The following is a 13,159-nucleotide window of genomic DNA, read 5'->3' on the forward strand; positions in this document are numbered from 1 at the left end:
GGAAATGGAGCCTGAGGGTCCCCGAGGGGCGCATGGTGGCCGCACAGAAAGGCCCTTCTGGGATTCCAGTGGGTCCCAAGCCGGGAGTCGGTGAGCTCTCCTCCTGTCTTAGGCTTTCATGGGTTCCTTTGTTCCATATGTGTGTTTGCGTTTTACTCTGATTTGGGCACAGGGCTGGCCCTCTTCTCTCTGGGTGGCACAGTCACCAAGGCATGGTTTACTTTGTTGGGTTGGAAATCTCTTAAGACTAATTTGGAATTGGTTTATGTTTTGGTTGATTTGGTAGTTTGTTGTTGTTTGTTTTTCATGTTCCCCAGACCACAAAGGGTCGCTGCTGTTTTTCTTTCCAGAAGGGCTTTCTCTCCCCACCCCCTGTCCAGTTTGATGAATGTGCGTTTTATGATACTGGAGACTGTTTGGCTGTTCCTTGTGGATGAAACTCATCTCATCCTCTCTTTCACATTGTGAGCTGAGCCCTTGCTGACCAGAGCCTCTGCCCTCACTAACATTCCTGAGCTATTAAATATTTGTTTAAAAGGACCAGACATAGAGCATAGTGTTAGGAATAAGGCAGCTTGAAGAAGTGGAGTTCATCAAAACATGATAGTTCTGGAGTTACCGTTGTGACTCAGTGGGTTAAGAACTCGACATAGTGTCTGTGAGGATGTGAGGACACAAGTTCGATTCCTGGTCCCCTTGGTGGGTTAAGGATCCAGCGTTGCCATGAACTGTGGTGTAAGTCACAAACATGGCTGGGATCTGGTGTTGCTGTGGCTGTGGTGTAGGCCTGCAGCTGCAACACCGATTCAGCCCCTAGCTTGGGAACTTCATTGCCACAGGTGTGGCCCTGAAAAAAAAAAAAAAGGACAGTTATAATATTCTGAGTTAATCTTGGATCTTTTTACATCAAGGTTCAAAGCACTTTGGATTCCATAATTGTAAGTCGTGGCTGCCACACTTATTTATCTTCTTTTTCTTATAGCCAGGAAAGTAAAAAAAAAAATGAGGTTATGTATCATAATCACACTGTGAGACTGTGATGGAGAGTGGGAGAGGCTGGGAATGGGGGCTGAACTTAAAGCTTTGGGCTTGGTTATGTAGGATTTGGGAGGGGTGTACTAACCCTGCAGGGAGACGCATTAGGTCGATAGACTCCCAGTCCCAGGGCTGGACTGGAGAGAAGGGAATGTAGCTGGCCCAGGGAGCTGTGCTCTGAGGTGGTTTCAGTCCTTAGACTGGAGAAAGTATGAGTGAGATGGAGGAGGAACGGGCCCTGGCTGGTCAACTATTGGTGGCTTGGGAGGGAGATGGTAGAAGAAGTAACGTTTAGACAGTAGATGTTCTCCCCATTGACTGGAGTAGGGTTTTGACATGGTCGCTTTTGTCCCCTCATGTGTGCCTGTCTTGACACCTACCTAGCAACATAGCTCTCAGAGCATGTCAGACCAACCACAGTTACCATTTTTAATTGTTTCTAGGATGCATCTCTGTTCACATTTTAACAGCTTAGTGCAGAGCCCGGTCCCGCAGTTGGTGGTGTCTTCCTCTGTGCCACAATCAGTTGGCAGCTTTTTGTCTTAGTGGCGCAGAAAGTTGTAGTTCTCTTAAAATCAGTGTCATCTTAGCTCTGATGAAGTGCAGTAGTCAGCTGTGACCTTGGTCTAGTAATTGCAGGTTTCAGAGTAGGAGACCCAGGCAGAAATGATGATATGTTATCAGACGGTACTTTTCTACTGTGGTTCATTTCTTCTTCTTTGAAAATGCTAATGTTGGAAGTTCCCTCGTGGCTCAGGGGATTAAGGATCTGGTGTCATTGCAGTGGTTTGGGTTGCTGCTCTTGTGGGTTTGATCCCTGGGAATTTCCATATGTCGTGGGCGTAGCCAAAATAAATAAATAAAATAAAATAAACTCAATTTTAAGAAAAAGAGAAAATGCTAATGTTTTCAAGGAACTTGAGGGAGGGTATTGTTAAGAGCCAGGAACAACAGGTGCAAGTATGAAAAGTGTAATACTTCATGGGCTGGAGAGGGAAGAAACAGCTAGTAGATGTGTCTCTTTTTAGAAAGTGTAGAGTGATACCTTTGAGTGACACATGCTTTGTGCTGGCCTCACTTGGCTGCCCGCTGGACAGGCCACCCTGGCCCATGAGCCTGCTAACAACCAGCCAGTCTGAGTACCCCTTTGGGGACACTGGGGCCCAGGCTCCATCATCTTTTGGAGTCTTGGTGACCCTGGGTCTGTCCCTTGGCAGATACCTCCTGCTGCTGTAGGCTCAAGAGCAGAGGCTACATCTTCCTCTTCCTCGGTGTCCCAGTGCTCAGCACAAGGCCTGACAGACACATCAGAGATGCTAAAGTGGGTTATGCTGAGCAGAGCTGTCCTAGACAGTTTGGGGCAACTTGTCTTCCTGGTGCCTAGGTCAGTCTTCATCTGGTAGGAATGAAGTTCTGGTTCATGGTTCAGTTCCTCGCCCTCAGTCCTCTGTGTAGCTGCTTTGCAGGTTACTGGTTTTGTGAGCTAACCTGGGGACCTTATTTCTCTCCAGTCCCCCCTTTCTTATTTGTAACCCTTGGCTTTCAGAATGAGCCCTTGGGACCTAGTCCACTTACACATTAGAACCTGTTCCTTGTCAGCTCCCTTGGTGACCTTGCTCCCAGGAAGCCTCAGTAGTTAAGCCCAGGATAGTAGGATCCCAGCTGGTGCAGCAGGTCGTCTGTGCTAGATTGGGTGTTTAAACAGGTGAGCAGGTCCAAGCCTGGGGAGAGCTACAGAAGTGAGTGAGAATCTCCTGGAAAAACAGGCCAGTTTTTTCTCCAGTGGGAACATGGCTGGATCCCGGGGCCCTCAGGATCTGCCAGCTTTAACCCTTGCTCCCCACCCACACCCTGGCTGACTTTGTGTGCCCCTTCTGGAATGAGATCCTTTGAATCAGCCTGCACCAGGATTGTCTGGGGTTGGTTTGTACAAGAGTGGAGACTTTTAGGAGAGTTGTTCTCTCTTCTTTGGCTCTCTTTCAGGCCTTCACAGGGAACAGGTACGTGTTGCTTGAGGATCTAGCCACTGGTTGTACCACCACATATTTGCCAGTTTTATTTTTTTAATCTTTGAATGTGATTTTGGGGATATTTTTATGGTAAAGATCTGATGATATTCCAGGTTTCAGTTTTATTTGTGAAAAGTACTGGTTATTACTGTAAGATTTTTGCAAGATTTGAAGCTATTAAAAATATACAGCCACTATGGAAAACAGAATGGAGGTTCCTCAGAAAACTAAATATGGAATTAACATATGGCCCAGCAGTCCCACTCCTAGGCATATATCTGAACAAAACTATAATTCAAAAAGCTTCATGCACCCCAATGTTCATAGCAATACTACTTAACAATAGCCAGGACATGGCATCAACCTAAATGTCCATCAATAGAGGAATGGATAAAGAAGATGTAATATATGTATATACACACCATGGAACATTACTTAACTATAAAAAAGAATGAAATAGTGCTATTTGCAGCAACATGGATGGACCTAGAGATTATTAAACTAAGTGAAGTAAGCCAGAAAGAAAAAGACAAATTTATGATATGACTTATATGTTGAATCTAAATATGATGCAAATAACTTCTGCTGTGGCATAACAGGATTGGGATAGGCAACATCTTGGGTGCACCGGAACACAGGTTCAATCCCTGGCCTAGCACAGTGGGTTAAGAATCTGGTGTTGCCTCAGCTGCAGTTTAGGTCGCAACTGCAGCTCGAATCTGATCCCCTGGCCCGGGAAATCAATATGCTTTGGGGCAGCCAAAAAAGAAAAAATAAAATAAAATATGACACAAATGACCCTATCTACAAAACAGGAACGGACTCACAGACATATAGAACAGACTTGTGGTTGCCATGGGGGAAGGGAGTTGGGGAGGGATGGACTGGGAGTTTGGGATTAGTAAATGCACACTATTACATTTGAAAGGGATAAACAGCAAGGTCCTACTATATAGCACAAAGAACTATATTCAGTATCCTGAAATAGGATATGGAAAAGAAATATAAAAAAGAATGCACATATATATGTATAACTGAATCACTTTGCTGTATATCTGAAACTAATATAACATTGTTTGGGTTTTTTTTAATTTACTAATTAAATTTATTTTTAAATTTTATTTATTCTTGTCTTTTTTGGGGGAGGGTTGGCATATGGAGGTTCCCAGGCTAGGGGTCTAATCAGAGCTGTAGCTGCCGGCCTACACCACAGCCACAGTAATGCCAGATCCAAGCTGTGTCAGCTACCTACACCGCAGCTCACAGCAATGCCAGATCCTTAACCCACTGAGTGAGGCCAGGGATCGAACCCACAACGAACCCCCTAGTCGGATTCGTTTCCCTTGTGCCATGACGGGAACTCCCCGAAATTTATTTTTTTAATGCTTTTTATTTTTTCCATTATAGTTGATTTACCATGTTCTGTCAATTTCTACTGTACAGCAAAGTGACCCAGTCATACATACATGTATATATATGTTCTTTTTCTCACATTATCCTCCATCGTGTTCCATCGCAAGTGACTAGATATGATTCCCTGTGCTATGCAGTAGGATCTCATTGCTTATCCACTCTACATGCAATAGTTTGCATCCTTAACCCCAGACTCCCAGTCCATCCCACTCCCTCACCATCCTCTCCCCCTTGGCTGCTAATATAACATTGTAAATCAACTATACTCCAATATAAAAAAAAACTAAAATAGGAGTTCCTGTTGTGGCGCAGTGGTTAACGAATCCGACTAGGAACCATGAGGTTGCGGGTTCGGTCCCTGGCCTTGCTCAGTGGGTTGACGATCCGGCATTGCCGTGAGCTGTGGTGTAGGTTGCAGACGTGGCTCGGATCCCGTGCTGCTGTGGCTCTGGTGTAGGCCGGCGGCTGCAACTCTGATTCGACCCCTAGCCTGGGACCCTCCATAAGCCGCAGGAGCGGCCCAAGAAATACCAAAAAGACAAAAAAAAAAAAAAAAAAAAGTGTGGTGGGAGTTCCCGTCATGGGTCAGTGGTTAATGAATCCGACTGGGAACCATGAGGTTGCGGGTTCGATCCCTGGTCTTGCTCACTGGGTTGACAATCCAGCGTTGCCGTGAGCTATGGTGTAGGTCGAAGACATGGCTCAGATCTTGCATTGCTGTGGCCTGGTGCAGGCGGGGGCCTACAGCTCCGATTAGACCCCTAGCCTGGGAACCCCATATGCAGTGGGAGCGGCCCTAGAAAAGGCAAAAAGATAAAAAAAAAAAAGAAGAAGAAGCTGTGGTGTAGTTACGTGATGGAATGCCCTATAATAATGAAAATAAATAAACAGCTGTGATATACAATAACATGGATGAATCTCACATGCATAATTTTGAGCAAAATATAATCAGACACAGAAGAGTACAAAATGTATGATTTCATGTATTTTAAGTTCAAGAACAAACAAAATAATTGATGGTGATAGAGGCAGAATATTGTTACCTTTAGGATTATTGATTGCAGGAGGTATGAGGGACCTTCTAGAGTGTGAGAAATGTTCAGTATTTTGATCTGGGCGGTGGTTACATGTATGTATATAAATTCATCAAACTCAGCACTTAAGATTTGTGCATCTTATCTAAGTTATACACCATTAAAATTAAAATGTGTCATGTGGATTGTAGATCCAAATATGAATTGTAAGTGATAGAAATTCTAAAAGTTGGAGTTCCCATCGTTGCTCAGTGGTTAACGAATCCAACTAGGAACAATGAGGTTGCGGGTTCAGTCCGTGGCCTTGCTCAGTGGGTTAAGGATCTGGCGTTGCCGTAAGCTGTAGTGTAGGTTGCAGACGCAGCTCTGATCCCAGTTGCTGTGGCTGTGGTGTAGGCCGGCGACTACAGCTCCAATTAGACCCCTAGCCTGGGAACCTCCATATGCCGCGGGAGCAGCCCAAGAAATAGCAAAAAAGACAAAAAAAAAAGGAAAGGAAGAAATTCTAAAAGTTGACATAAAAGAATGTGTTCACGGAATCCCCTAGTGGCCCAGCGAGGTAAGGATCTGGTGTTGTCACTGCTATGGCTCAGGCTTGATCTCTGGCCCATGAATTTCTGCATGCTGTGAGTGTGGCCAAAAAAAGAAAAAAGAAAAGAAAAGAATGTGACTTTGAGGTAGGGGAAGATTTCTCAATAGGACACAGAATGCTCTATTTTAGGACACTGAAAAGCAGTGTCGATCAGCTAGGGTACGTTAAACTTAAGAACTTCTCTTCATAAAAGCATACCATTAAGAGAGTGAAAAGGCAAGCCATATGGGGGAGAAAATTTGCAGCAGGTGTAACGGACAGAGGGTTCATCTTGATAGTATATGAAGAATGCCTACAGATGAAGAAATCATGAAAATGACAGGTCAATAGAAAAATGGACAGCAGGCACAATGCAGTAGAAAAAGGTGCTCAATTTCACTGTAATTGGGAAAATTCAAATTGAAAAATGCAGTGAGAAACCAATACATACCTCCTAGCATGGTGAACACTTAAAAGACTGACAATCTCAAGTTTTGGCAAGGGTTGAACACAGGGAACTGATAAATGGCATATAGGAGGGTGAATTCATTTTACCACTTTGGAACCCTTTGCCTTTTCTACCACAAATGGACTACCTGTTCCAGTGCCCCATCAATGTGACACCCAGGGGCATTCCTAACAGAAATGTGTGTGATTGTGTGTGTGGCTGTGTGTGTACAAAAGGCAAGTACAAATATTGTTAAGTGTTCATGGAAGCATTATTCACAATAGTTAAAAACTGGAGACGGTGAAGATGTCCATCAGTAGTAGAAGAGTTGAGCCTCTATTCATACAGCAGAACAGTGCAGATCTGTGAAAATGAGCACTCTTGGGAATTCCTGTTGTGGCTCAGCCATAACGAACCTGACTAGTATCCATGAGGACGCTGGTTCGATCCCTGGCCTTGCTCAGTGGGTTAAAAGATCCAGCATTGCCAGGAGCTGTGGTGTAAATTGCAGACATGGCTCGGATCTGGCATTGCTGTGGCTGATTTGACCCCTAGCCTGGGAACTTCCATAAGCCGCTGCAGGTGTGGCCCTAAAAAGCGCCCCCCCCCAAAAAAAAAAAGAGAAGGAAAGAAAATGAGCACTCTTAAACATAACACTGAACAAAAGAAGTCAGACAAAAGGGATCTGTATTCTGTGATTCATTTATGCTTTATCCAAAAAACAGGCAAAGCGAATCTATGTAACACTTTAGGGCAGAGGGTGGGAGTCCTGACTGGGAGAGTGTGAAGAAGACTCTGGGGTGCTAGAATATACTATTTTTATGACTTAGGTCAAGGTTCCCTGGGTGTGTTCAATTGGCGAAAATTCATCATGCTGTTTTCTTACCCTAGTACCCTTTTCTGCATGTATATCATCCTGTAAAGATGATCAGTTTGATTTGTGCTGAGTGTAGTGATGTTTGATATCTTATATTGCATATCACAATGGACTGAACCATGTCTCACCCCCCACATTCTTGCATTGAAGCTCTCACCCCCAATGCGATGGTATTTGGAGATGGGGCCTTTGGGGGTTATTAGGGTTAGATTAGGTCATGAGGGTGGGGCCTCATGCAGAGATTAGTGTCCTTAGAAGAGAAAGAGTCCAGAGCACACACCTGCTTGCTTTCTCTCCCTCTGCCCACTCCATGCTGAGCACACTGCACAATAGCGGCCTTTCCTAAGACACAAGTAAGGCCTCAGAATGTAACCTACCTTGCTAGCACTCTGACCTTGGACTTCTAGGCTCCAGAGCTGTGAACAATAAATCTGTGCTTTAAGCACCCCCAGTCTTTGGCATTTTGGTAAGGCAGGCCCAGCTGACTGAGGCTCATGTAGATATACAATAGCATCAACCACCGAATTTTCTGAGTGTCCTCCAGGGCTGGTCTCTGGACTGGGCGCTAAGGTAGCAAGACAATGCTTCCTCTGTGCTCTCAGGTGACTCAGGAAGAGCATGGACTCCCCAGTGTTATGATGAGGGGGGAGAAGAGGGGCTGAGAGACTATGCAGCTTCCTCAGTCAGCTAGGGCACCCCTCACCCATGGTTCCGCCCTGCCCTCCTTCCGGAGCCGTGACTGCTGAGCTGTCAGGACCCAGAGCATGCTGCTTGTTGTGATCTTGAAATTGCAACTGGACTGGAACAAAGGCTGTGCTGTGTTCCTAAACTTAGTGAGTCCCGCATTGTTCAGAAGACACAGAAAGCACTTGTGCTCAAAAAAGAAACTGATTTCGAAAGGAGAATATATACTCCCCTCCTCCCCCTCCCCCTCCCCGCTCCCCCATTGCATGCAGCAGCTTTGTCTGCATGGGATTGGTCTCTGTATCAGCAGTTTCTGATTATTTTATTTTCTGTCTTGGTTTAGGGCAGTTTTCTTATCTTTGGCAAATGTTCTAGACTCAACTTTGTACTATGAACCCCTAATAAGAGTGCTTTTAGGAGTCCTCTTGTGGTGCAGTGGGTTAAGGATCCAGCATTGTCACTGCAATGGCTCAGGTCCCTGCTGTGGCGTGGGTTTGATCCCTGGTCTGGGAACTTCCACATGCCGCAGGCAAAGCCAAAAAAAAAAAAACGGTGTTCTTTAAAATTAGAGTAGCTCTAATCCCCTGCCCCACAAATTCCCAGAAGTTGTTATCATTCACACAGAATATTTCTGGGAGATTTTAGCGTTACTTTTTACTGTTTGTGTTTCTTTTCCTTCTCGATTCTTGATCAGCATCTACAGTGTGAGCTTTGACCATGTTTCCCAGTTGCTAAACTCCTTGGTCCTCTTGGAAGCTTCAGCTTCATTGACAGTGGTTGCCTTTAGTTTTACTTTCCTTGTACTTTCTTTTTAAAAAAATTTTTAATGAGGTATAACTCATATACCATACCACAGTTCATAGAGCTGTGCAGCCATCGCCCCTGTGAGAAACCTCGCGTCCCTTAGCTCTCACCCTGCCTTCCCTCCTCTCTCAGCCCTAGGCAGCCACCAGTCAGCTTTCTGTCTCTAGGCTCTTGCCTATTCTGGACACTTCATATAAAAGGAACCACAGAGTATATGGTCTTAGGAGTCTCCCTTCTCTCACTTGGTATAATGTTTTTGAGGTTCATCATGTCTTGGTACTTCATTCTTTTCTATGGTTGAATTGTGTCTGTTATATGGATGTAGCGCATTTTGTTTATCTACTCGATGTCCGATGGCCCCTTTGGTGGTTTCCACTTTTGGCTACTGTGAATAATGCTGCCATGGATATTTGTCTCCAAGATGTTGTGTGTCTTCATTTCTCTCGTGTATATACGTTGGAATGCTTTGCTGGGTCATGTGGTACCTTTGTGTTTAATGATTTGAGGAACTTCCAGGCTGCTTTCCAAAGCCCTATTCTGGGTTTTACCAGCAAAAGAAATATTTTATTGCTCTTTAACCTTTGCAGAATTTCAAAAGTTTATTTAAACTTGTTAAAATGCTTCCATAGGAAAGCTGGAGGGGGAGTTCCCATTGTGGCTCAGTGGTAACGAACCCGACTAGTATCCATGAGGACATGAGTTTGATCCCTGTCCTTGTTCAGTGGGTTAAGTATCCAGCATTGCCATGAGCCATGGTGTAGGTTGCAGACGAAGCTCAGATCTCATGTGGCTGTGGTGTAGGTCCAGCAGATATAGCTCCAATTTGACACCTAGCCTGTGTGTGGCCCTAAAAAGACAAAAAAAAAAAAAAAAAGGCAAGCTAGAAGGGTCATCACCACACTTATGCCTTCTTCTCCCCGTATATGTCTCATCCTTTGTAAGAACTGCTGGATCTGGGTCCTAGTCCTCAGCACTCCTAGGAACAGAGATCTTTCCCACCAGATGCATTGTTATTTATGGACCCAACAGCTTTTCAGATACTTCTAGATATAATTTCTTTCTTTCCTTTTTTTAAATTTTTTAGGGCTGCACCTGCGGCGTATGGAAGACTAGGAGTCAAATCGGAGCTACAGCTGCCGGCCTACACCACAGCCACAGCCACACCAAATCCGAGCTTCGTCTGCAATCAACACCGCAGCTCACAGCAATGCTGAATCCTTGACCCCCTGAGCAAGGCCAGGGATCAAACCTGCATCCTCATGGATATTAACCAGGTTCAGTACAGCTGAGCCACAATGGGAACTCCAAGAGCAATTTCTTTTGCTGGTCTTTACTTGTAGTCTCACTTTCATATTAAACCGTAGATATTTCAGGGAGGAGGATGTTGCTCGAGCTGATGTCTGGGTTGCCCTCCACAGCCATGCTGATGTCATGGCCATACCAACAGCAAAGTGATGTCCAAATCAGGAACATGGGAAAGACCTGGGACTTTCAGTGTCACCCTTTCTGATGCACACAAAGGATTTTCAGTGTTTTCAGAGGCCTCACATTCCAATCTCGACCTTCCACAGAGTCAGGGTTATTGCCACCAAATGCAGTGTTATGGGCTAAATTGTGACCCCTTAAAATTCATGTGTTGAAGTCCTAACCCACAGCACCTCACAGTGTGACTGTGTTTGGAGATAGGGACTTGGAAGAGGTAATTAAGGTTAAATGAGGTCATTGAGCATGGGCCCTAATCCAGTGTGATTGGTGTCCTTACAAGAAGAGGCACTTAGGACACAGACACACCCGGAGCAGAAACCATGTGGGTGACACGGGGAGAAGACAGCCATGTGCAAGCCAAGGAAACAGGCACAAAAGACACCAAACTGGAGTTCCCTTCATGGCGCAGCAGAAACAATCCAATTAGGAACCATGCGGCTGGGGGTTTGTTCCCCAGCCTCGCTCCGCAGGTTAAGGATCCAGTGTTGCTGTGAGCTATAGTGTAGGTCAGGGACTTGGCTCGGATCCCGTATTGCTGTGGCTGTGACGTAGGCCAGCAGCTGTAGCTCCAATTCGACCCCTAGCCTGGGAACCTCTATATGCCATGGGTGCGGCCCTTAAAAAAAAAAAAACAAAACAAAACCCTACTGACACCTGGATCTTGAATGTCTAGCCTCCAAAACTGTGAGAAAATGAGTGCTTCTTGTTTGAGCCCCCAGTCTGTGGTATTTGTTACAGCAGCCTGATGTACATGTACCTTGATGCTCCTTCGCCCTGACACCCTGCCTGCTCTCCTGCCCTGTGGGTCTGATGAACAGCTGCTCCCCTCCCTCTCAGACCCTATCCTCTTCTTGGCTCATCTGGAAGCCTCCATTCTGGCTCTCTTTCCCCTGGACCCACCCTGGTCCTTTTTATTTCCCCAGGGCCAAAGAGACCTCCCAGGTAGAAGGCACATCCTGGCCCAAGTATCACCACATAGCAGGGCTTTTGTCACTGGGGGCTCCAATCAAGACCTGAACCCCTACTTCTCCCATTTCTCCTTTACAAGGAGAGGTTCAGTGACTTCTTAGCACTTACCAGGGGCCCCATGGAGAGTGGTCCTGAGAAGGCCAATAGTGGACACTATGCCCAGAGATGGCTTTGATTACCCCAGAGGCATTTTCATTTCATTAGGAGAATTTTCATCTCGTGTTTTCTCCCAGATTTTTTTTTTTTTTTTGGCTTTTTAGGGCCGCACCCGTGGCATATGGAGGTTCCCAGGCTAGGGTTCGAATTGGAGTTATAGCTGCCAGCCTACACCACAGCCACAGCAATGCCAGATTGGAGCCACATCTGTGACCTACGCCACAGCTCATGGCTACGCTGGATCCTTAACCCCCTGCGCAAGGCCAGGGATTGAACCCGCATCCTCATGGACACTAGTCAGGTTCTTAACCCACTGAGCCACAATGGGACTCCTTTTACTTTCTCCTTTTTTTTGGCCTCAGATGATTTCTAATGTGGAAATAATTTTATATGTTGAAAAGTTGGTCTCAGTGTTTGGTAAGTAGGAAGCTGGTGATATTTGTTCAGTTAGGTTTATGGAGGTATAGTTTACATCCAATAAAATTCACCCTTTCTAGATGTGCAGGTCAGTAAGCTTTGACAATTATATATCATTTTTGAGTAACCACCGCACAGTGAAGATAGAGAATATTTTTATCACCCTCTAAAGATGCTTGATGTGCATACCTTTCCCAGCAGTGGCATCTGAGCACAGGAAGTTACTCTAAGGTGATGCTCTGGGACGGTTGAATCAACAGCAGTTTTCAGGAAGGACAGGAAGGAAGAGTGGTTATTTATTGTTTATTTCCTTTTTTGGCTCCCTGCGGCATATGGAGTTCTTAGGCCAGGGATCAGCACCAAGCTGCAGTTGTGACCTAATCCACAGCTGCAGCAACGCTGGATCCTTAACCACTGTGCGGGGCCGGGTTCAAACCTGCATCCCAGTGCTCCCAAGGCACTGCCAATCCCGTTGCACCACAGTGGCAACTCCAAAGAGTGGTTATTTTTTTAAGGGAGAAAAACTAGCAAGAAAATCCCATTGGCTAGTGGAAGGATGGGCAATCCTGGGCAGCTCCTCCAAAAGGCCCAAAGGAGGGCAGGGTGTCCGAACCAGGACAGGGTGATTTTTATTTTATTTTATTTTATTTTTGTCTTTTTGCCATTTCTTGGGCCGCTCCCTCGGCATATGGAGGTTCCCAGGCTAGGGGTCGAATCGGAGCTGTAGCCACCAGCCTACGCCAGAGCCACAGCAACGCGGGATCCGAACCGCGTCTGCGATCTACACCACAGCTCACAGCAACGCTGGATCCTTAACCCACTGAGCAAGGGCAGGGATCGAACCCGCAACCTCATGGTTCCTAGTCGGATTTGTTAACCACTGCACCACGACGGGAACTCCCATGACAGGGTGATTTTTATTGGGCCCCTAGGGGCTTCTGATGCTGCCCTCCAGTGCTTAGGAGGTCAGTTCTTGGTCTTGGCCCCAGCATGTAGAAGTTCCCAAGCCAGGGATAGTGACCCACACCACTGCAGTGACATCACTGGATCCTTAACCCACTAGGTCACCAGAAAATGCCTAAATATTTTTTGTTTTAACCCATGATTTCTACCAAGTTGTGTTGACGTCTCCTCAACTTGACATTATTTTACATGCACTTTTCCCCCATGTATAATTTATATAATTTATCTTATATTGCGGTAAAATTATATGTAACATAAAACTTACTATTTTAAAGTATATAATACAGTGGCATT

This window comes from Phacochoerus africanus, chromosome 5 (genome assembly GCF_016906955.1).
Source record: "Phacochoerus africanus isolate WHEZ1 chromosome 5, ROS_Pafr_v1, whole genome shotgun sequence".
Taxonomy (NCBI): Eukaryota; Metazoa; Chordata; class Mammalia; order Artiodactyla; family Suidae; genus Phacochoerus; species Phacochoerus africanus.